Source organism: Pipistrellus kuhlii, unplaced genomic scaffold (assembly GCF_014108245.1).
Source record: "Pipistrellus kuhlii isolate mPipKuh1 unplaced genomic scaffold, mPipKuh1.p scaffold_m20_p_15, whole genome shotgun sequence".
Taxonomy (NCBI): Eukaryota; Metazoa; Chordata; class Mammalia; order Chiroptera; family Vespertilionidae; genus Pipistrellus; species Pipistrellus kuhlii.
This window is the reverse complement of record NW_023425460.1, coordinates 23,544,230-23,568,782: the sequence shown is the minus strand read 5'-3', so window position 1 is coordinate 23,568,782 and position 24,553 is coordinate 23,544,230. Positions and strand designations below refer to the sequence as shown.

Below are 24,553 nucleotides of genomic sequence, written 5' to 3'. Positions count from 1 at the left end.
ACTGGGAAATTCAGCCACAGGGGGTTGAGAGAAGTGCAGACTAAAGTGATTCAGAGGCCTGTTTTGCCTACAAGGCCTCCGGTGACTACATGAGAACAATGTGCTGATCCTGTGACTCAGTGAGCCTAATTCTAGGAGTAATTTTTAAGTAAATGATAAGCTTAATGTGTTCAGAGAGATAACTTTGAGGATGCTTAGTGAGCATTGTTTGAAACTACATATTGAAGCAACCCAGATAGCTCCTCCAAAGAGCGATGGATAGATCCACTATAATTCGTCTGTAGAATAGAATATTGTGTAACCATGACAAAGACATTGAAGAAGAATATTGACATAGGACAAAAACATATGAAAAATAGGCTACAATAGAATTTCTAAGGTTAACATACTAAACAAAGAAACTGTGTAGTACAGGGGGAAATCCAGAAAGCCATTAATCAGAATGTTCCCTTTGATTATCTTTAAGTGGTAGAATTTGAAGTACTTGGAACTTTTTCTTAGGGCTTTAATACTTATAATATTTGATGTAAGCAGATAGAATTATTTCTGTAGTTAAAACAAGTAAACTAAGTAGAAACGTGATATGATGTATTTAAAGGTGCTTTGTCAACCTTTTATCCAAATATTTCAATATTTAATCATTTTTAAACCCAAATATTCCTGTAGTTCAGAGGAGCTGGTAGTCCCTCACATCATGTGTGTTTTGCTGACTTTTCCGCACTGACTTTGTTGCCGTTGCCTTTGGACAAGCTGTACTCCACCATGTCCCCCGGTTCCAGGCTATTGGCATCACCAGAGAGCTCACTGCTATGGAAAAAGATTCCCTTATCATGCTTGGCTGTTTCAGTAAATCCAGGATTATCCTTCAGAGTTCCACATAACCCAAGAGCCTCTTAGACTTAGAATTATGACCTAAAAGTCACACACAGGCTTAGCTGCTCTCCAGCCCTCTGCCACTAATAATAAATTCAACCTTATCCCCCATTTGAGGAGTAGATCTGTCCACATCCTTGGCTTGAAAAGCAATAGTCAGTTTCACCCCACAAACATCATAAGCAATAATAACAGGATTAATCCGCAGCCTCCTTGTCTTGGCCTTATTTGGCTTAGTAGTTTCAGGATTGGGAAAGTAGCTTCTTTCTCTATGTGCCCAGAAAATGACCTGAGTGGGAACGGAATGAGATCATGCCCCAGGGAAGTTTATAATCCTCATGCATGATTTCATGGGCAGAGAGCCTAACAGGAGCCATAATACAGTCTCCTGCCTCTGCAACATGGAACTGGTTCCCTCCAGAATTTCACTCTAGTGGAAGAACATACGAGCATCACGATCCACACGCTTGATGAAACCAAAAAAAACCACCTCTCATGGCAGCAATTACACCCATTTCTCTGGCTCATTAGTGAACTAACGTGTAGAACTTCTGTGTTGGTTGCTTGTTCTAATTTGTCATATCCTAATGTGGTTGCCTTCCAACAGGGTCACCTTGTATTGGGTCGGCAACTAAGTAATTGCGGGTTTCACACATATATGGCTTCAGTTGAATTTTTAGGTTTGCAGACGAAGTACAAATGTAAAACACATTTTGTTATTTGATAGTTGGCTATCCAGCTGTTAATCAGTAAAAAAAGTTTTTTGATCTGTTTTGTAGTCTTCGTTTGGCATTCGTTGAAAAATGGAAAATCAAAAGGAACATTTTCGTCATATTTTGCTTTTTTATTTCCGCAAAGGGAAAAACGCATCGCAAGCTCATAAAAAGTTATGTGCTGTTTATGGTGATGAAGCCTTAAAAGAACGGCAGTGTCAAAATTGGTTTGCCAAATTTCGTTCTGGTGATTTTTCACTCAAAGATGAAAAACGCTCTGGTCGTCTAGTTGAAGTTGATGACGCCCTAATCAAAGCAATAATCAATTCGGACTGTCACAGTACAACACGTGAGATTGCAGAGAAGCTTCATGTATCACATACATGCATTGAAAATCACTTAAAACAACTTGGCTATGTTCAAAAACTCGATACATGGGTTCCTCACGAACTGAAAGAATCACAGTTAACGCAACGCATTAGCAGCTGCGATTTGCTAAAGAAACGTAATGAAAATGATCCATTTTTAAAACGACTGATAACTGGCGATGAAAAATGGGTTGTTTACAACAATATCAAGCGGAAAAGATTGTGGAGCAGGCCAGGTGAACCAACTCAAACAACATCAAAAGCTGATATTCATCAAAAGAAGGTTTTGTTATCAGTTTGGTGTGATTACAAAGGAATTGTCTACTTTGAACTCTTACCACCCAACCGAACGATCAATTCTGATGTCTACATTGAACAACTAACGAAATTAAACAATGCAGTTGAAGAAAAGTGGCCCGAATTGACAAATCGAAAAGGTGTTGTATTCCATCATGACAATGCAAGGCCACACACATCTTTGGTCACTCGGCAAAAATTAATGGAGCTTGGTTGGGATGTTTTGCCACATCCACCATCTAGTCCTGACCTTGCATCATCTGATTACTTTTTGTTTCGATCTTTACAAAACTCCTTGAATGGTAAAAATTTCAATAATGATGATGATGTCAAATCGTACCTGATTCAGTTTTTTGCTAATAAAAACCAGAAGTTTTTTGAACGTGGGATTATGATGCTGCCTGAAAGATGGCAAAAGGTCATTGATCAAAATGGGCAATACATTACAGAATAAAGTTATTTAGCTCCATGAAAAAATTGTCTTTGATTTTCCTTTAAAAATCCGCAATTACTTAGCTGCCGACCCAATATTTTTATCTTTGTTTCCAAAGGGAAGTTTCGTAGGAATCACAAAGTCACCTTTAATGCATCCTGGCAATGGGCCATTTTGTTTTTTTACTGGGTACTTTTGGGATAACTTTTGTTGTAGTTCTTTCAAAATGTCCAATGCTGGTATCTTAAAAAATATCTGTTCTCTGAGGCAGTAGTCTGATGTCTGTAGCCACTTCTTTACCATTTCTGACTTTGTGAATTCCACACCATCTCCAGGCTGTACAGCTTCTCAATACCTTGATGGGAGGGAGGTGGAGGAGGGGAAAAGACCTTTATATTATTCCTTTGATCAGAATGTTGTGCCCTGCCCCATTTCCCATTTTGTTTTTGCCACCAGAACTTTAGAAATAATTTTCCTATTCAAGCACACCAAGAGTATTATCTGATGATTGGAAAATTACCTTATTTTTTTATTTCATGACTTTATATTTATGACTGTCCCTTCCAAGTGCATATGTCTTATATTCTTAAATCTCTCTTGGAGATGGATAGCACTCAAATAACTTAAAAAACGAACTGCTAGGTATTGTATTATGATTTTAGATAAACCATTAACTTAGCTTGTATCTTTAAGATTTTGGGCAGAATATTTAATATAATTTTAATCGGCTATAAGAAGGCCCTGGATTCTGGAGGAAGTACCAGGGCCAAAAATCTTTTGCTACAGCCTAAACATCTAAGTTGTGTGTGAGTTTAAGCAGCTAATATTACAGTGTGGTTGATCATGAAGATCTTATCTAACTAGCATACATTAAAGCAATGTGCAGGTTTTCATGGAGATGGGATGATAATTGAGGAATGTGGCGACTAAGTATTTATTATTTAGATGGGCTGTGCTGCTTTTTTGTTTTGAAGGAAATAATGAAGATTAGACAAGGAAGCTGCAAAGGCTATTGGGGACAAAAAGGCTCTTTTTCTCAATGTGGGATTGAAATGTGCAGCAGGGTTAGTTATTCCCTCCTCTGCACCCTCCTGCATTTGGTTCTACTTCGCTGAAAGCTCTCATTGTATGGCACTGTAATTATTTGTTTATGTCTGTGTCTCTATGAAATTATAGTTGGCCCAGCCTTGGTCTTGCTTTTGTCAGCTTCATCTAGCACAATGCTAGCTGTGAGTTTTTTGCATATATGACTTATATTTCTGAAATAGCAGATTAGCAGGCATATTTTAGTCCAGTAAGTATTTCAAAATATTAGCAAATATTTTGAATAGTCAAAAGAGTTTGGGAGGCATTTTCGCCCCCAAAGCATATTACATGTTCATTCAAAAAAAAGTTCTGCAATTTCACATTTCTGTAGCTAGTAGGTTCCAAAGAGCAGTGTGGTGCTGAGACCTCCTGGAATGGGGTAAGAAACCCTCCCTAAGGCAGGTCTTTAGACCTTTCCTCCTCTATAGCTCTGTAATGTGCTGGGTGTGGACACCCACCTTTGTTTATTGAAGGCCTCAGTACACCTGGCTGTATATTGTGCTGAGGGTACAGTAGTGCCCAAAACAGGGACTCTGGCCTCAGGGATAGACTTTATTTCTGAAGTATTGGAAGCAGACTGAAGTCTTAGGAGTTGCACAGTGAATGTTCCCACTGTCTTCTTTTTCTCTTGAGGGCACAAAGAAAACTTTTTGTTCCCATGTCTCTCGGTGACACATAGAAAACCATAAATCAGAATGTACCAGAGTCAAAGATTTGCTATTTGGGATAAGAATGCTCTGCTACAAGCAAAATTAGAAAAGGATATTTTGATTTACATTTTCCTTCTCTGTCTACTCTCACCCCAAACACATATTTGTTCATAACACATTGATGTTACTCCATTTTCACCAGTGTATCAGCCCTAGAACCCATTTTTTGTGTGGAAATTGAGTCACTTTTGAATAACTGTAGTGATTTGTAGATTACTCTTCTCTGACTGTTCCTGAGGGACATTATGACTAAACAGGATGATAGCAGGAGATTTGTACCAGCAGGTCACTTTGATGGGTGGACATATCTCAACTTGTCAGTGGCTGGGGGTTCTGTAAAGCACATCTTGGGGGTGAGAAATGGATTTCCTTGAATGTTGCTCAATGAAGTTCTGATTGGTGCCAAGGCAATGCTTGTGGAGTAGCTGTACGACCCCGAGATTATGGCCCTGCTGGCATCTTTCCTTTTTAAGCAACAATCTCAGCTGCTTATTGTAATGCCACATGGAGCCCATCACTTAATCCGAGTCTCAGGATCCTCATCTGTAAAACGGATCATTCGATGAGCCTCTGAGTGGTTTTGACGATTGAAGAACATCTGTGAAGTGCCTGTTATAGGGCTAAGCACAGAGTAGGCTCTCAGTGCATAACAGCTATTTTTACCCTATTTATAATGGATGCCTTAATTTTTTTTCTAAGCATTTTGAAACAGGTTTATAATACTGTCTGGATGAAATATTTTGGTCTTTATCATCATGAGTATCATAGTTGATATTAGCTTATGCACATCTTTGTTATATTATCTTCTGAAGAATTCTGATGAATCTTTCACATTTTACTTTATTTATTTATTTATTTATTTTTTAATCCTTTTAGTGTTGCCCTGAGGCCACCATTTGTTGCTGCTCTGGGCCTTTACCTGGAAACACTGGTTATGCTATTAATTTTCCATTCAATGTATCTGGTGCTATTTATGGAAAGGCTGTAAGCGCTTTGGTCCTCCACTCCCCAGCTGAGTGACACTGGGAAGCTGCGGAGCCTCTCTTCCCCTTTGCTTATCTGTAGAATGGGCTGAAAACAGCACCCACTGTACAGAGTTTGTGTTTGCAGTCCCTGAGATACTACATATGAAGTACACTTAGAATAATAAGTGATTATTACAAAGGTGAGCTTAGGAACTGTGAGAATATGAAGGTTGAGACACTAACCCAGCTTTCAGTGGAATATTCCCCAGAGGGTGTCAAGCCTCAGTGAGTTAGTCAAGAGAAGAAAGGGCAGAAATGTCTACAAGGAATTTACTAATGATGGGGCAGAAACTGCTATAAGGTGAAGTAGAGAATTCAGCAGGGAGCAGATGTTTTTCAAGCCCAGAGGCTCTGATTATATTCCTGGGAAATGAGGAACCACGGAGGACTTTGTACTATTGTGCTGACATTGTGGAGTTCAACAGCCTCCACATGGAGACCCTGAGTCCTGTAGGAAGACGGATCCAAGAGTCCCTTTAGGATAGGGACAGCGAGGAGGGCCAAGGGACAAAAATAGACACTTCGTTTGCATCAGCTGATCGCCTTTAAGTTCTAGAGGACTTGAAGTAAAACCAAAGAAAGGAATAACTTGCCATGCTTTGATTCCCTTTGTGGAAATGGATTAGGTGGCTGCAATGTGAATTAAAAAAATATTTTTTATTGATTTCAGAGAGGAAGGGAGAGGGATAGAAACATCAGTGAGAGAGAATCATTGATTGGCTGTTTCCTGCACACCCCCTACTGGAAATCCAGCCTGCAACCTGGGGATGTCCCTTGACTGAAATTGAACTGGGGGCTCTACAGTCTGCAGGGCAACAGTCTATCCACTGAGCCACACCAGCGAGGGCCATCTCTGTTATGGAGAAAATCTGCTCGGGAAGTAGAAGGAGGTCGCTCCACATTTCTGCCTGGCACACTGTGGGGACGCTGCTTGTGTGTGCGCATTAGGGGCACATGCCAGCAGACTTGTGTCCCTAGTGGAACCACTGCTCTCCATTTTCCTGTAATTGCAAAGTTATCTTTTCTCACAGTGTGTTCTTGTTAGCCAATTTCCTCTTGATTAACTTTGTGTCCGGGATTGCCAGTTTTCTTTTTGACTGCATTCCCCCCACCCCCAATTATTTTCTTACTGTGGTTAGAAGTAGAAATGGAAATACATCAGAAAATAATTTATATGAAAAGGAATTTTCTCCCCACCCCTAAGTACATGCACATAAACAAGAAAAATGAAGACTAGCAACTAACTTTCATTTCTTTGGATAGACTATTGTGTTTTGTTATGCCATTTGGAAGAAGAGTAATAGAAATAAATGGAAATGTGTGTTGGGGTGACACACAGCTGCCTACCCGAAGGGAGTATCAGCTTTGTGAGGAAGAGAGACATTTTCTGGTCATTTTGTTTGGAATTGCCTGGTAGCTAGAGAGTGTTTCTCTTGCCACAGCACTGCAATAAAAGTAAAACATACTTTTCCAAGAATGTGTCTTTGAAATGCTTAAATAACGAGCATTTACAATATGCTCAAAGTGTTTGATTCTTAGCATCTCCAATAGTCAGCCCCACGGCCCTCAAGCATCACTAATGCTGAAGGCAGCAAGGAGGCGGGGAATCTGGTGCTAGACTTGCCCTCCTGTGGGAAACTAGAAAACTGGACACCATATGGGGCCGTTATTATTTGTCATTGGGCAACAGGCAGCCAGGACTGTGATATATGTACATATATATATATATATTTATTATTGATTTTTTTACAGAGAGGAAGGGAAAGAGGTAGAGAGCTAGAAGCATCAATGAGAAAGAAACATTGATCAGCTGCTTCCTGCACACCCCTCACTGGGGATGTGTCTGTAATCAATGTACATGCCCTTGACCGGAATCGAACCTAGGACCTTTCAGTCCACAGGCTGATGCTCTGTCTACTGAGCCAAACCGGTTTTGTCTGTAATCCTTGAGAGAAGAGAATCAGGTGAGGCGAGGCCCTCATCTGCCTTGCTGTTCTCTAGAGCACATGTGTCAAACACAAGGCCCGCGGGCCAAATCCATCCCGCCAGGCCTTGCAATGTGGCCCGCACCGCGCTGTCATCACTGCACTCCGCTGCGTTTCCATCACAATGACAGTTTATGACTGTTCAGTAAACCATTCGGCCCGCGATTTAGGCTGGATTTTAGATTTTGGCCCCTTCTCTGATTGAGTTCGACACCCCTACTCTAGAGCCTTTGTCCTGGACTCATGGAGCTACCCAAGAGGCTGGGATGTGTATGGCAGGGCCCTGGGGAGGAGGGAGCTGTGTTAGGGGAGCACAGAATGTGTACATACATTAGGTGAGATCAGCAGAGAGCAGCTCTATAGGTTTAGAAGAGAATGGCCATACCAGAGGTCATGTACCTGAGACAAAAGGAGACTTCTGGCCTATTGAGGGGGAGAGACCACACTGAGCACCTTAGCCATTCTACTGAGACACCAGAAAGACCACATCTTAGGAGTAAGGGCCATATCTTAGAGTAGGACCCTATGCTAGAACCATGGACATCGCTGAAATAGACATAGCTGTCTTAAGCAGGTATAAAACCAAGGCTGACAGGATTAAGAGGATCTGCCAATAATTTAATTCCAATGGAATTAAACTGAATACCTTCTAATTGTCTACCTTATAATGGAAGGAAAGCATACAAAAAGCAGGAAAATATGACTCATATTTAAAATGAAAAGCAGTCAATGCAAGCAGACAATGCCTTTAAAACTGTGTTATGTTAGATCTTTGTCTCTAATAGCATTGGGACTTTTTGGAGAAATGACTGCATCAAAGAAGAGATGGGATAGGTACAAGATGAGCCAGACCTTTTTTTTTTTTTTTTTTTTTGTAATGTCAGCAAGTAAGGATATAAGAGTAAGAAAAAAAAAATGATGAGGCATGTCACAAAGATAAAGGGCCTCCCATTGGCTAAATCTGAGACAGTTTGAGCACCAGAATAATTAAGTCAGTGATGAATTATAAACCATCGAACAAGTAGGACTTCACGCGTCTGTATTGATCATAAGTAGATAAATAGATAAATAATGTACAACGCTGAGTACTGACTGACAATGTGGAGGGAATGCTGGCATTGGAGCGATCAGCATGTTGTGGCAATAACAATCCAGTTTAGATCACCAATGGATGCTAAATCTAGGAGAAAATTTTGCCAAGGGACAAGGTATTTTCATGGTCTCAAAGTACCTCCCCGCAGGTAACTTATTAGTTGCAAGCGAAAACATAGTAATTTCCCATTGAAGAAATTAGACAAAACCTTGGCAGGCTGATCAAAATTAACCTTGCCAAGGAGGGTCCTGGACTGTGTATACATACCTGGAGAGGAAACCATCGCCTCAGTATTTTTTGGCTGATAATGCATGCCCCGAATTGAGTCATGAGGAAATGTCAGACAAATAAAAACGAAATGTTTTATTCATATAAATAAGGGGGAGAGCTATATTTTTTTAAAGTGTCAGTGTAATAAAAGACAAAGGAAAGCTGTGTGCTTCAGATTAATGGCAATTAGTGTCAGACTTGACCCTGAACTGGATCCTTAGTTGGAGGAAAATATGCTCCAGTGCGTCTGGTTAATTGGAAATGGTGGTAGATGAAAGTATTAAATCTAAGATTGATAACATTATAGCTATTTAAGTATTCTGCTATTTATAAGAAATAAATTCACTTTTTATTTAGATGTAACTTATTAGTTGCAAGAGAAAACATAGTAATTTCCCATTGAAGAAATTAGACAAAACCTTGGCAGGCTGATCAAAATTAACCTTGCCAAGGAGGGTCCTGGACTGTGTATACATACCTGGAGTATTAAATGATGAAAGTATTAAATCTAAGATTGATAACATTATAGCTATTTAAGTATTCTGCTTATTTATTTATTTATTTTTAATTTTGAAAAATGTGTTTTGTTTTGTTTTTATTGCTTTCAGAGAGAGGAAGGGAGAGGGAGAGAGAGATGGAACCATCAATGATGAGAGAGAATCATTGACTGACCCCTACTAGGGATCAAGCCCACTAGGGATTATCACCATGTGGCTCAGAAAAAAAAATGTTGAGTGAATGTATCTGTAGACAAACAGTGAATTATTAAGTATATGGGTTAAATGTTATAGGAGGTGAGTTTGGGTAAAGAATATATGGTGTTCTTTGAACTAGTCATTATTCTACAACTTTTCTATTAGCTTGAAGTTATTTCCAAGTTTAAAAAAACACACCCAGCAATATAACAATGACTTAAAGAGAAAAGGAGAGTATGTGGAAAAAGATGCATGTGTTCCTTAACTATCTTGGTGTGGATTTTCTGCCTTTTGGTTGTCTCTGGCAAATGAACATTTAATCCAATCACACAGCATCTGTGTCATTCAGCAGGCAAAGCCATTTCTATATCTGTTAGCTAAGAAAGTAAGTCTACCACAAGAAGAAATAAGATTGCTTTCCAAGTTGAACCCATTATCTCATTTCGTGCCATAGAAGAATTTAGAATGAGGAGTCATAGAGGTGGTTCTAATCCCTCCTTTGATACTTGCCAGCTGAATGGTCATGGGAAAGTTCTGTAACTTTAGGAAGTTCAGATGCTGCTTATTTATTTATTTATTTTTAATTTTGAAAAATGTGGTTTTTTTTTTTATTGCTTTCAGAGAGAGGAAGGGAGAGGGAGAGAGAGATGGAACCATCAATGATGAGAGAGAATCATTGACTGACCCCTACTAGGGATCAAGCCCACAAACTGGGCATGTGCCCTGATTGGGAATTGAACTGTGTTATGATCCCCTGGTTCATAGGTCAGTGTTCAACCACTGGAGTCACACCGGCCAGGCCAGCTGCTGTATTTTTAAATAATACTTGCCTATTTTCAAGGTCTTATGGCTCAATGAGAAAATGCATGTGAAAGCTCTTTGTAAATAATGGTTTCCTGTACAAACTTTTAAATTACTAATAGTTGTGGCTAAAGATGAACAATGGCTTACACTGAGGTAGAGATTTTTTTCTTAACTCCAGGGGCTTTTTATTCTTTTAAATGTTAAGATTAATTCTAGAAGAGAGACTTTCCCCGGTAGACCCTTTGGTTCCTTCCAGGTGCCCTCTTCCTTATTTCTTATCTTTTTTGTTCCAGGCAAAGCTCCCGTGACTGCAGGAGTTGTGGATTCTCTGAATTTCAAGAACAGTGAAGTGGGAGCATAGCAGATGGTGTACGAAAGCCAGCATGTAAGTCAAATTCATTGTTCTGCCTGTTTCCAGACATCTCACGGATCTGAGTGCCTCAAATAGCTCCTTCTTTGCTCTGAGATGGTGTGTGAGGCTCTCATGGACGGAGGGATCTTCTAAATCTTTGAGGTGCCCAGGTCAAAATCAGCCAAGGTTTTTGAGGAGAAAGGGCTGAGAGACCAGCTTCCTCAAAGGAGGATTGGGCCTATATCAGCAATAGGGCAATCCTCTCACAATCCGGGACTGCTGGCTCTTAACCACTCACCTGCCCGACTGATTGCCCCTAACCGCTTCTGCCTGCCATTCTGATCACTCCCTAACCACTTCCCTGCCAGTCTGATTGATGCCTTACTGCTCTCTTGCCATCCCAGTTGTCCTTAACTGTCCTCCCCTGCAGGCCTAGGCACCCCTAACTGCTCTCTCCTGCCAGCCTGGTCACCCCTAACTGCCTTCCTCTGCAGGCCTGGGTCCCCCCCCAAATGCTGTTCCCTGTAGGCCCAGTCTCCCCCAACTTACTCTGCCTGCCTGGTCACCCCTAACTGCCCTCTTCTTCAGGCTTGATTGCCCCCAACTGCCCTCTCCTGCAGGACTGTTCACCCCCAATTGCCCTCCCCTGCAAGCCTGGTCCCCTCCCAACTGCTCACCCCTGCCAGCCATCTTGTGACAATGTGGGATGGCCATCTTATGGTGGCCATCTTGTGGTGATGTGGAGACAGCCATCTTGTGACATTAGGGTGTGAGGGTCAATTTGCATATTATCTCTTTATTATATAGGATTAGCAATCTCAAATGCTTACTGTATCAAAGTTTGATATCCATGGTAAGTAGGTAATCACTAAAACGTTAGTTTCTCTTAACCTGTTCTTATTTTAGCTTGAAAAATGGGCATTTTGCTGAGACTGCTTCATTTAGAAATACTTATGACAGAACACAATGGCCTGTGGGCAGAGGCATAACTGCAGTGAAGTGCAATTTTGCACTTGTAGTTAAATTATATAAAATATTTTTTGTTTAGTGCTCATAAGCTGCTTTTTGATTTCTTGTTTGGGTCTTTTGAACCCAACATGTGTTTCCTTCCCTTGGGTAGGAGGACAGTTGGAATTGAAATGAGATTTCAGACTTAGTTTTGGTTCATAGTTATTTTTCATGGGTTTAAAAATATAAGGGGTGTAACGTTTCCTCTGGGTCCTTTTGTAAGTAGCTCCTATAGCTCTTTGGAAGCATTCCCCCACTGAAGAATAATCCAGTTCCAGTTTCTGATGTGAAGTTGTAGTTGGAAATATTTGTGCTAAGTATCTTATATGCAATAAAAATAGTATATGCTTAAGTGGATTAATTTTGAGGTTCATGTAAAGTTTAATACTGATCTCATAAATTTAGGACTATGTGTTTAAGGTATTTTTAGTGACATCCTTTAAGTAAATTACTGTGATACCTTTTGGGTGAATGAGTTCTTGTGAGATATTTTAACTCCTCTATCTGGTCTTGAACTATTATTTCAACCTCTTGAGTGGGAGAAGCCTCCGTGTCTTTCCCAACTAAGTCCATTTCCTAACTGAACTGACTGGGAAGGGGAGTTTTGATTTGGGATGGATGGTAGAGAAGAAGCAAAGAAGATGCTTTTAGAGCAGGCGTCCTCAAACTTTTTAAAGTGGGGGCCAGATCACGGTCCCTCAGAGAGCTGGAGGGCTGGACTATATTAACTACTAATTCCTACTGTAACACCTCGGCTGCGCTCACTGCCCAAAAAACCTGGTGGGCTGGATCAGACTCCTCTGCGGACCGCATGTGGCCCGCGGGCCGTAGTTTGAAGACGCCTGTTAGAGCCTTGAGCACTGGTATTGGGGGAAAATGTGCATGTTTTGGAGTCATACTGAGTTGGTATTTTGGGAGCCAGAGGATTGGATCAGTGTCTAGTGACCCTTATGAATTGGAGGCAAAAAGACAAGAACACATGTAAAATTAGTGAAATCTGAACAAGGTCTGTAGTTTTGCTAATGAAATTGTACAATGTCAAGTTTTGATCATTGTGTTGTTGTTATGTAAGATAAAAGGGGGCCATGGGGAAAGGATACATAGGAGCTCTCTACTATTTTCACAACTTCCAAGTGGGTCTAAAGTATTTCAAAATCAAAAGTTAAAAAAGCCTTGGCCAATGGGCTTAGTGTTAGACCATCAGTCCATGCACTGAAGGGTCTTGGGTTTGATTCCCAGTCAAGGGCACATACCTGGGTTGTGGGTTTGCTCCCTGTCCCTGGTCAGTTAGCATGTGGGAGGCAACCAATCAATGTTTTTCTCTCTAGCCCCTTCCACTCTCTGAAAAGCAATAGAAAAAAATATCCTCAGGTGAGGATTACCAACAACAAAATAGTAAAACAACAGCAACAACAACAAAAAACAAACACACACAACACAATGAGATACCACCATATACTTATTAAGATGGCTAAAAATCAGGCAAAAGAAACAAAAATGGTTAATACCAAGTCCTGGCAAAGATGTAGAACAACTAGAACTTCTTGCTTTGCTAGTATAGCCACTCTGGAAAACAGGTAGTTTCTTACAAAGTTAAACATATACGTACCATACAAGCCAGGAATTTTCTAGCTAGGTATTTACCCAAGAGATATGAAAACCTCTGTTCACACAAAAGCCTGTAGGCTAATATTTCTAAAAGCTTTAATCATAACTGCCCAGAACTGGAAAAAACACAAATGTCCTTCAGCAAGTGAATGGATAAATAAGCTAATATATCTATCAACGGAATATTCAGCAATAGTAAAGGACAAACAGAACTATTGGATGAATCCCAAATAAATTCATTATCTCATGTAAAAGAGGCCAGACTCAAAAAGGGATATCCTGTGTGACTCCAAAGGGTACTTGCTTACTGTATGTAGTTCCATTTGTGTGACATTCTGGAAAAGGCTACAGTGTAGGATCAGGAAGCAGACCCATGTTTGGCTGGGGTTGGGGAAAGGATTGACTTGCAATGGCATAAGGAATTTTGGATTGAACAAAATGTTTTTATTCTGATTGTGGTGTTGATTTTGTGACTATGTTTTGGTCAAAACTCATAGAACTGTATATTAAAAAGAATGGGTTGCTGCATGTAAATTATACCCCCAAAATCTGACTTTAACATGAAAACAATACCACCACCACCAACACACACACACACACACACACACACACACACACACACACACACACGATGGGCTCTGGCTTAAACCCCCCTGAAGAATTCAGTGTCTGCCACTAGCCTATGATTGGCTAAGGATTTGTGAGGTCATTAGTTACACAAGATGTCTCATTCAGACATGAGTGTAGCCTCTTCAGTGCTTTGGTCTCTAACTGAGCAATGGAAATAACTATTACCATAGAGCTGAGTGCTCTAACATTTGTGAAGCAGAATGCTGCAGGGAGATTAAGACAAAAGCTCCTGGCTCTCACTTGCGGATATAGCCTTTAGCATATGAACATTTAATCAAATATCACTCTATCTCCTCTCCTGGGTCCCTGGTCATTAAATAAGCCATTCATTGAAAAGACTTGAGTTGTTGGATTGTTTTAAATCTCAGCTTTAACAACTGTACTGTCCTTAATGGACTATAAAAATGCCCTATTTTCGCAGCAACACAATTGATTGGTAGGAGGGAGGGATGATTTCAGCACTTCAGCAGGTAGTCTAATTTAAATGTAGCTCACACATGCTTATAGCAGGAATGGGAAGATTAATACCGGAAATTTAAAGTGGTAGAGCTCTGAAGCAGTGTTTCTTGATAATCAAAACTCTCTCTGTAAAATTTGATTTTGAAAGAAGATTTAAACTCTGATCTCTTGGCTATAATTTTCGGAGTTGAAGGATATAACTTTTACTTTTATGGGATCTGGATAATGCATATGAGATAACTAACAACAGTTTTTTCCTCCAACAGAAATCTTCTTGTTAACTTAAAACTGAGTTTTATTTGATTGGTTTGGCTTTAATGCTATCCAGTAGTCATTTCAGCTGAGCAAACACTTAGTAATTATTAACCAAGTCATGCCTATTATGAGGTGTTGGGTTTGCAGAAGCAAATGAGCCTCAAGCCCTGTTTTCAAGTAGTCCACCAGAAAGCAGGTGGACCAAGCTATGTGCAGCTCCCTTAAATTCAGCCTCAGGGGAGACCCCTCAGCAGGAAGCCCTTACGTAAGAGATGACACTTGAGTTAGCCTCTGTGTGTAAGTAGAATTTTGTTCTCTGCAGAAGAGAGAAAGCCTAGATTTTGCAGGCAGAAGGAGTTAAGTGCTATGTGAAAGCTTTTGTAGTCAGGGAATCATGACTTAGAAACGGGGCAAAGAATTTCTTCTTTTTCTCCTCAACTAAATAAGAGTTCAAATAAAAGCAATATACATGTAGTAAATAAGATATAAAACTATAAGTGATTTACCCCCTTTCCTCCCCTGTATTAGTTTCTATCGCTGCTGCAGTTAATTACCACAATGTTAGTGTTGTGAAACAACACAAGTTTGTCTTATGCTTCTGTAGAGCAGAACCCAGCATGGGTCACCCTGGGTTGGAATCAATGAGTCCGGGCTTTTGGCCGTTTCTGGCTTCCAGAGGCTGCCAGTATTCTTTTGCTCTTGGTTCTTCCTCCATCTTCCCTCTGACGATTTTTCTGTAGTCAAATCTAAGAAGGGGGTCTCTGATTTTAAGGATCTGCGTGATTAGATTGAATTGGGCCCATCTGGATAATCCAGAATACTCTTCCCATCTCAATATCCTTAATTAATTAATTTAAAAATATTTTGAAGTTTAAGTTGGCATACAATCTGATATTAGTTATATTATTGAAGTTTTAGGTGTACAATATAGTCATTCGACATTTTTATACCTTACAATATGATTACCCCACTCATTCTAGTAATCATCTTTCACCATGTAAACTTTTCACAGTATTATTGACTATCTTCCCCTCCCCCTTTTCACCCATCCCCTCACCTCCTCCCTTTGGTCTCTGTTTCTATGAGTCTATTTCTGTTTTATCTGTCTGTTTTGTTTTTTTTTTTGGATTTCACATATAAGTGAAATTATATGGTATTTGCATTTTTCTGCCTATTTTATTTCACTTAGCATGATATCTTATAGACCCATCCATATTGTTGCAATGACAAGGTTTTATTCTTTTTATTGCTAAATAATATTCCAGTGTGTGTGTGTGTGTGTGTGTGTGTGTGTGTATGTGTAGCACATCTTCAATACCCTTAATTTAATCATACCTTCAAAGCCTCTTTTACCATGTAAAGTAATATATCCTCAGGTTTGGGGGCTTAGGATGTAGACATGGGGCCATTATTTTGCCCATCACATCCTCCATCCTTATTCCCTTTTTTCCTTCCCACTGGTAAACTGTTTGTGCACCAAATATATGTGTGTGTGTGTGTGTGTGTGTATAAAATTATATATGCATATAATTATATATAATTTCTATTATATATAATTTTAAAATTTATATTTAAAAATAAAAGCTTTTTCCTTTTTATTGAATTTATTGGGGTGACACTGGTTAACAAAATTATACAGGTTTCAGGTGCACAATTCTACAACACATCATCTGTACACTATGTTGTGTGTTCACCAACTCAAGTCAAGTATTCATCCATCACCTTTGTACCCTACTCTCCCTTTCCCTACGCCCCTTCCTCCCACAGTCATCACACTGCTGTTCATGTTCATGAGTTTTTTTGTTGTTGTTTTTTTTTGTTTTGTTTTTGCTCAATCCATGTTATATCCATATTCGGTCATACTATAGAAAGTTATATCTTGAAGTCCTTTCCTTGTAGTGTAATAGAATTCTAGTTAACAGGCATTACTTTTGTTGAAGGGCACAAATGTGTTGAAATGACGATCATTGTACATATAGCTTGATGTCTTTCTCACATATTTCCTTAGGGAAAATATACTCAATTGCTGGAAAGGAGCATATGTGAGTTGTTCATTTTGGCAGAATTGGAGAAATTAATAAAGAGAAAAGAAACACTTGGTACTAAAGAAAGGAAGTTCTCGCCAAAACCGGTGTGGCTCAGTGGATAGAGTGTCAGCCTGCGGACTGAAAGGTCCCGGGTTTGATTCCGGTCAAGGACATGTACCTTGGTTGCGGGCACATCCCAGTAGGGGGTGTGCAGGAAGCAGCTGGTCGATCATCCTCTCTCATCAACGTTTCTAACTCTCTATCCCTCTCTCTTCCTCTATCTAAAAAAATTAATAAAATATATATATTAAAAAAAATTTAAAAATTAAAAAAAAGAAAAAAAGAAAGGAAGTTCTCTAAAAACATTGATGATGGAAATGAGCATTAATTTATGGCGAAGCAGGTGCCAGTCACTGTTAGAGGATGACTTGATTTTTCCCATTTGTATTTCACTGTGATGCTAAGAGAGATGTTAACCCCGGTTTATTGACCAGGAGAGTGAGCAGTGGAAGCCTGAGTAACATGCCCCAGGTGGTGGCTCTGGGATTCCACTCCATCTGCCTACCTCTAGGACAGTAGTAACCCCTCAAAATAATCCTCTGCTTCTCAGCCCTTAAGCGTGGTCAGCAAAATGCAAATTGTTAATATTGTTAGATTGTTGAGCTCTTCAGATGTTTGTGGTACTCTGATGTGCATCCTCATTGATGTTTTACTTTAAAAACGTCTCACAGAATGAGTTGTTAGCAGAGCCTTGCTGTAGCACAGCAGCCTCAGGGAGCCCCTGCGTGGCCTAGAGCCTGAGGTCCAGCGGCTCTGGCCCAGTGGCCGGGCTGATGGGAGTGGGGTGAGCCGCCTGCTCTGGGAGTTGTCGCTCCTGGGATGTGCTGTGTGAGAGGGAGCGGCTCCCTCCTGTCTCAGGCTGAGCTGGGAGCCTCGGTCAGAACAGGAATTCTCCTGGTGTTGCTACTCTGGGGTGTGAGTGTATTGGGGTTTGGAGCTCCAGAGGGTGGCATGAGGCCATTAGGGCTGCTTCTCCAAAAGCCTCCATCACCCAGCCCGCATGGCCTGGCAGGTCCAGTGGTGGCCATAGTGGTAGTGTATAGCAGACTGTTGGCGGTTGGCTGATTTGGGGAGGGGGAGAGGTGGTTGGATTCCATCGTAGCATACAGGTGATAGGACTTGCCTCAGGGATCATAAAAATCAGGGTGTAGGGTGCTTCCAAATGTCAGGCCTTTTCCACGCGCTCTTGGACAGGAAGCAGCGTGATTGCTTGCTCCGTCAGATTGAGCAGCGCTGGATAAAGCAGTGGCTGAGCTGCGTGCCTTCCAGCCCGTTTGGCTCGGCCCCAGTTAGCCTGGGCTCAGGGCTCCACGTTCCTGGGCTCTGTCATTGAGAGAAGAGCTCAGCGCAGAGACAGGGAGCTACTTACATGAATTCAGACCAGTGGCAGCTGCAAGAAAGGAGAGTGATCGAGTCCTTCTGTTTTGCTTTTGCTCAACTCTAAAGGGTGCTTCAGGATTGTTATAATATTGCAGAGTTCCTAAGGAGAATTTGACTTAGGGCATTTATTCCTAAGGTTTTGGGGACTTTCTGTGAGGATAGGGGCTCTCTGTCAGGACAGTCTGACAGGGATGGACCTGTTGGCTGGATCTAGCTACCAACAGGCTGTGTGATCTTGTCTCAGTTACTTTCCCTCTCTGGGCCTGTAATCCAGGAAGCTTGGATTAGAGCAGCTGAGTGATCCGTACTCAGTACCAGCACTTTGGGTCCATTGGATGCTAGAGCACTGGGTCCTACTTGGCATGTTTTGCAGAGCTGCTTCTGATTCCTGGGTCGCAGCACTTACCAGCTCTGTGAGCGTAAGCAAGTGACTTCTCCTTCACCTCTTTGATCAGATGGGGACCAAGGCGCTTGGACCACAGTGTAGCTGCAATGATTCAGTCCATTAAGTGAGGTATGTGTGAGTAAAGCACTGAGCAGGTCTCTGGCGCCTGCCTGGGAAGGGTACAGCTCTTGGGGGACAGTCACCTTAGCATATGGACCCCCTTAGCACGTGGTCCGTGAGGGTCTTACAGCACAGAGTGAGTGGCTCCCATTGGCTTTAATAAGAACAAATTCTGGTATCTTCAGACCGGAAAGACGTTCTTTCCTCCCTGCTTTCTAGTCCTTAACATCACGTGACTTTGCTCCTAGAGGGGAGTCAGTGGCTGACCTCTGGGGTCTCAGCGGGGGCAGCTGTGCTCTCTGGCTGCCCTTTGAAGAGGATTCCATAGCAGGAAGTGAAACTGCCCACAGGCATGGTCTAAGTGGCTCAACGTGGCATTTCTCAATTTGGGACTTCATTGTTTCAACATAGCTTTTTCATAGTTCCTTACTTTCGTTATTAGAAATTTGTGAAGCATATACAATGGAGTGGAAAAACAGCTATGTTTTCTTGAGAGAAAACAGGGAAGCGTGTAAAGGAAGGCTTCATCTCCTCTCAGATATTTATTGAACTCTGCTATTTTTAAGGCACTGAAGATGCAAAAATGAGTGTCACCGATGTGGTCCTTGCCATCATGGAGATTAGGTTATTGGGGGAGGGCCGACATTCCACTGCAGAAGTGATGACTTCGGTATAGCTGACTGAGGTTGGAGAAGTAGTGCGGATAAGTGTGTGACGTAGGATCCCATGTGATGGGGGGATGAGGACAGTCACCAGGGGTGACAGGTAGCTTGAGTTGCGAAGGAGGAAAGGGAGAGCATGCCAGGGCGGATGGCGAAGGCGTTTTTTTCAGGCAGAAAAAACACGAGCAAAGTTTCCTGGCAGAAAGGAGCTGGGCCCTTCAGAGAGTGTGAAAGAAGCCATGGTCACTTGGAGGCTAGTGAGCTAGTGAGCTTGGGGTGAATGATTTAGATAGAGTGCTGGTGGCCTGGACATGGAGGAGCCAGGTTTTATTCCAAAAAGCAGTAGGAAGCTTTGAGCTACTTAAGGATGGGCCATGATATGATTCCATACGTGATTTTATTTTTTATTTATTTATTTTTTAAATATATTTTAGCCGAAACCGGTTTGGCTCAGTGGATAGAGCATCAGCCGGCGGACTGAAAGATCCCGGGTGCGATTCCGGTCAAGGGCACGTACCTTGGTTGCGGGTACATCCCCAGTGGAGGGGTGTGCAAGAGGCAGCTGGTCAATGTATCTCTCTCATCGACGTTTCTAACTCTCTATCCCTCTCAATTCTTCTCTGTGTAAAAGTCAATAATATATAAAATAATGGATCACATTTAAAAATAAATAAATAAATAAAAATATGTTTTATTGATTTTTTACAAAGAGGAAGAGAGAGAGACAGAGAGTTAGAAACATCGATGAGAAAGAATCATCTACCAGCTGCCTCTTGCACACTCCCTATCGGGGATGTGCCCGCAACCAAGGTACGTGCCTTTGGCCGGAATCGAACCCGGGACCTTTCAGTCCCCAGGCCGACACTCTATCCACTGAGCCAAACCGGTCTCTGCCCATGCGTGATTTTAGAAGGTTGCTTTTTTCTTTAAATCCAGTGTTAGATAAGATGAAGAGAGCAGCTATGAAATGTTTAAATATCACATATTTTTTTTATTTTTATAAATCGGTCTAAAAACTAAGATATCCATCTGTTAAATTGTTCAGATTTTGGGGCTAAAGTATAATGCGTTGTAATTCCATGCTCTTCTGGGAGGGGCGGTTGACTTTTTGGTGACATTTTTTACTTTCGGGAGAAAGGTATGGAGGTTACCATCAAAACTACCTCAAAGCAGAAATTTGAGGGCAGCACTGGATACAAACCTTTTGTTAGAGATATTGTTGGATCTCTGTGTCTCTGCATAGCCAGTCATTTGAAAGGACTAATAATTAGATATGTTCCTAAACCTCCTAATTTTGAGAATAAATCTTTTGCCATCACTTACAAAAACGGATCTCTGATTGTGAAAGAGGAGGCTGTATATGTATAGTTACGAATATAGTGCTGTTGTCACACTCCTGTTTGAATCACCAGCACTTACTAGTTGTGTAACCCTGCACATGTTACTTAACTTCTCACTTTAAATGGGTGCTACCCACATCGTATTGTTACTTGAGAGGTTACAAGAAAACAAATAAGCATTGTTGTTAAATTTAAGAGCTAACCTAACTGATGCTATTATGAAATGGGATTTAGAGGTAGAAGTATCGTACAGAGAACCAGGTGTTAGAGAATATAATTGGCCCACTCCAACGCTCCCCAGACCTGCCTGGGCGTAAGAATATCCTTGGGGTGCCTGTGAAAATGCGCGTTCTCAGGCGCCACCCAGGTTTGCTGAATCGGCTCTCCGGGGGCGGGTCCTGGGAACCGTGCTCGGGGAGGCAGGTGATGGCCCACCTTTGCTTTTGCGAGCCTGTCCTTGGTTTCAGACACTCTGCCCGGTGGAGTTCAGGTGTGTGCTTATCCTTGCCGGGTGATGACCCAATTTTCAGACAGGAAACGTGGCCACTGTTTGTATAGGCCGTTGCATCCAGAATCCCCTCTCTCATCAAAGCAGATGTAACTTGCTCTGGTTCCCAGCAACAGGAGATGATGTGCAGCTACAGAACAGCGTGGCGGTGGCCTAAGTTGCTCAGCCTTGTTGGCCTTTTCTTTCTCTTTAAAAAACCTGACAACCTGCTCTGTGAAGTACTAGTACATACAGTGACCTGGCCAACGTATCTTGACAGCCCCATCCTCCCAAGCCTCTGAGGCTTGCAGCCCGGCTGTCAGGGTGGCAGTGACCCGGGAAGTGTCTGCGCTGCAAGGCGACCCCTGCCCGGTGTTGTTGTTGGAGGCCCGGCCTGCGGAGCTGCTCTTCCTCCTCCGAGCGCTGGGAACCAGGAAGGAACGTCCCACTTGACTGCACTCAGGACAGCGTGTTCTTAATCAGCTGTTCTGGAAAAACAGCTTTCTGTTGTTTTCACACAAGCCGGCAAGTTCATTTCCCCTCGCTGGCCCAGGCAGTCATTTTCCTCTCAGCGACAAAGGGACAGGAGCAACCGAAACTGTGACTGCCAGGGCTGCGCTCTCTGCAGACATCACAGGAGGAGTTCACCCCCTGGGAGGAATCCAAGGTTTCCATTCTCAGTGAGGCGGTGGGACCCCCCCCCATCGGCTGGGACTGCTACTGGCTGGGGCTGCGGGTGGTTATTCTCTCACAAGAGCCTGTGAAGACCTAAAGAATTTTCTCCAGCAGCCGTTTTTTTATTGGTCATGGTTTTGTTCTGATGCTTCACTTCACTTGACCTGCTGGGGATCACAACTACCTCAAAGCAGAAATTTGAGGGACACAAACCTCCTGTTGGAGTTATTGTTGGGTCTCTGCATAGCTAGTCATTTGAAAGGCCTAATAATTCAGATGTGTTCCAAAACTTACTAACTTTTGAGAATAAATCTATTGCCATCACTTGTAAAAAATGAACAGTTTTGAATCACTAGTACTCACTAGTTGTGTAACCTTGCACAAGTTACTTAACCTCTTACCTACATGGGTGTCACCAAAATTGTATTATTATTTGTGGGGTTAGGAGAAAATAAATATGTGTTATTGTTAACATTTAAGTGCTAGCCTAATTGGTACTATTACTAAATGGGATTTATTTCAGGTTGACCTTAACTGTATTTTTCTGTTTGCATTATCACGGGAGAAATTTATTTGTGCTAAGAATATTATTTGGATGTTAAATTCATTTTCTGACTCATGACACATCAACCCATGTTTAGGAACGTTTTAAAAAATTGAAAGTTGCCTCGGCTGGTTTTGTTCAGTGGTTAGGGCATCAACCTGTGGACCAAAGGGTTGCAGGTTTGATTCCAGTGGAGGGCACATACCTCAGTGCCAGGCTCCATCCCGGACCTGCACTGGGGAGCGTGCAGGAGGCAACCAAAGTGTCTCTCTCACATCACTGTTTCTCTCTTTCCCCTTCCTCCCTCCCTTCCACTCTAAAACTCAATGGAAAATATCCTCAGGTGAGGATTTAAAAAAAAAAGTGGAAAAGTTGATGTGTGTTTGTAGTTCTGCATATTTTTATTCCTTAGAAAAAGCCTGTGAGGTCTTGAGGACATCTACCTAAATACTGCACATTTACAGTTAAGAATCTAGAGCACATGTGTCAAACACAAGGCCCGCGGGCCAAATCCGTCCCGCCAGGCCTTGCAATGTGGCCCGCACCGCGCTGTCATCACTGCACTCCGCTGTGTTTCCATCACAATGACAGTTTATGACTGTTCAGTAAACCATTCGGCCCGCGATTTAGGCTGGATTTTAGATTTTGGCCCCTTCTCTGATTGAGTTCGACACCCCTAATCTAGAGATTCAAAGGGAAGGTATTTCTTATCCTTTTTTCCTGGCCTTCATATTTTTATGTGAGAAAATTTTGTATCTGCAAAGCATTAAATGGCGGAATCCTAAACTTTTAGTGAATTTAAAAACAACTCATCGGGGAAATGCTGTGAAATACGGGCAGAGTTGGCACGCCTAAAGGACTAAACCTTCCAGACAGAAGGCCGGGGCGGGGCTGGCAGCGGGTGAGTGAGCTTTCTTCTCTCAGGTGGGCAGGCAGAGGAATCTGCCCTTCCTGGGGACTGACCCTCTCCCTCACTCGAGCTCCGTGATGGGACGAGTCTAGGCCTGCATTGCTTTCGTTCCTGAATCCTTGGCTGTTCTGGCTTTTTTTTTTTTTTTTTTCTTTCCTCATTTGTAAATCATCTCTGGGTGGAAGTTCAAGAGTCATCTGTTAGCATGCAGTAGAGATGATCACCCAGGTAAGCCACTCTGATCCGTTGTAGCCACAAGTTGGTGCCTTGTCAGGTGAGGGGCCTCTGTGGGAGGAGGGAGTTGGTGCAGAACAGCGGGACCTGGCACTCAGGTCCTGCTGCCAGGAGGAGGCAAGGCCCGCGCCAGGCATTTGGAAATTACAGATACAGTACACACTGAAGACAGTCTGTCTACAGAGGAAGACCTCTGTTCAAAGAAACTAAAAACCCCAACTCCCCCAGCAAACATACAGGCACAAAAACGGACACTAAGCAAGATGCGCAAGTTTAATTTTGTTAAATACCCATACTTAACATTGTAATTGTTAATGTAATTATGTCTATTTATCTAAAAAGCAGTTCTAAGATTTTTTTTATTAGGGTTTTAATGACAGCATGTATTTTAACATCTCACCATATTGCCTAACCTTTCTAAAAGTGGGATTCCTAACTTATATTCTCTTTCTAAGTTCCTGCTGCACCAAACACAGGACAGAGCACCATATGAAAAGGATTTTGAGATGACTTGAATTGATTTGAAGTGTGACTCAGTTGATTTATGTAGGTGGATTCTACACTACTTGCCTGTGGGTGTTCACATATTCATGATGTTTATTTACAAGCTGTTTCAGTTCAAGAAATGCTTGCAAATTTTTCTTAGTCTGTGTGTGAATCATGTAGAATTATCTCTGCAAATTAGTTTTCTTAATCAACACAGAGAAGACGGAAAAATCAAGCATATTTAATTAAGTGCCCTGCCTAGGATAGTTAAAAATGTAACAAAGTACTTTAGTATGTAATATAAAATTTTGCATAAAATCATGTATACAAGAGATAATTGTAAGTAGTTGTTATAATGTTCACATAATTCAGAACTCTGTTTTTATTTGCGTTAGAATGGTGGAGCTTGGGGACTGGATTCCTTCCCTCTCCCCAGTTCTCAGCATTGAAGGAGAGTCCCCAGGGAGGTGCTGTGGGTGGACAGGGAGAGGGGGTCCTGCAGGTGGGCTGAGGACTTGAGAAGCGGGGACAGGGCCCACTGGGGGAAGCTTAGGCGTTATTGCTAGAGAGGATGCCAGA

General features: G+C 41.8%; 1 protein-coding gene and 1 pseudogene across 1 annotated transcript in view; one reads left to right on the top strand and one right to left on the bottom strand.

Annotated features, from left to right (window-relative positions):
* The window catches only part of SGMS1 (sphingomyelin synthase 1), a 219,155-nt gene that overhangs the window by 69,932 nt on the left and 124,670 nt on the right, over window positions 1-24,553 (top strand). Inside the window, exon 3 of the mRNA XM_036438461.2 lies at window positions 10,646-10,741. The gene's annotated coding sequence lies outside the window, so the exon portion shown is untranslated. The remainder of the gene's footprint in view (window positions 1-10,645; window positions 10,742-24,553) is intronic.
* LOC118719013 lies at window positions 567-22,567 on the bottom strand (annotated as a pseudogene).